Source organism: Leptodactylus fuscus, chromosome 5, assembly GCF_031893055.1.
Source record: "Leptodactylus fuscus isolate aLepFus1 chromosome 5, aLepFus1.hap2, whole genome shotgun sequence".
Classification (NCBI taxonomy): Eukaryota; Metazoa; Chordata; class Amphibia; order Anura; family Leptodactylidae; genus Leptodactylus; species Leptodactylus fuscus.
The window spans coordinates 146261476-146262118 of record NC_134269.1 but is presented as its reverse complement, the minus strand read 5'-3'; the positions used below and the strand labels follow the sequence as shown (position 1 = coordinate 146262118).

The 643-nt window shown below is 59.9% G+C and overlaps 1 pseudogene; it reads right to left on the bottom strand.

The window, feature by feature from the left end:
• Positions 1-295: 295 nt before the first annotated feature.
• LOC142205422 (small nucleolar RNA SNORA17) lies at positions 296-410 on the bottom strand (annotated as a pseudogene).
• Positions 411-643: the final 233 nt, after the last annotated feature.

The window sequence follows — 643 nt, the reverse complement described above, 5'->3', positions numbered from 1 at the left end:
TCCCCCCATCTCTGCCCCCAGTGCCATGCCGTCCTCTCCATCTCTGCCCCCAGATTCATGTCCCTCCATCTCTGCCCCCAGTGTCATGCCGTCCTCTCCTTCATCTGCCCCCAGTTTCACGTTCCACATAATCCACATTACACTTACCTTTTCCTCGTTCCCCCGCTGCTCTCTGCGCGCCTCTCTCTCTTACTGGCGCACAGTTGTAGACGCGATGTGACGTCATCACATCACGTCTACACTGCCGGGTAGCCGGCGGCAGCGGCGAAGTGTGGAGCTGACACAGGTCAGCTCCTCGCTTCAGCGGCTGAAGCGAGCTGACCTGTGTCAGCTCTTCGCTTCGCCGCTGCCGCCTCTCTCGCTGACACATATGCGGCTGAGCCAGCCGCATATGTGTCAGCGAGAGAGGCCACAGCGGCGAAGCAAGGAGCTGACACAGGTCAGCTCCTCGCTTCAGCCGCATGTGTCAGCGAGAGAGGCGGGCAGCTGCGAAGCGAGGAGCTGACCTGTGTCAGCTCCTCGCTTCAGCTGCGTATGTGTTCAACTCAGATCTGCGTCCTCTGGACGCAGATCTGAGTTTAAACAAGCAGGACATACAATGACTGCTGCCGGCGCCAGGGGCCCGGGCCCCCCCAATTTTTAA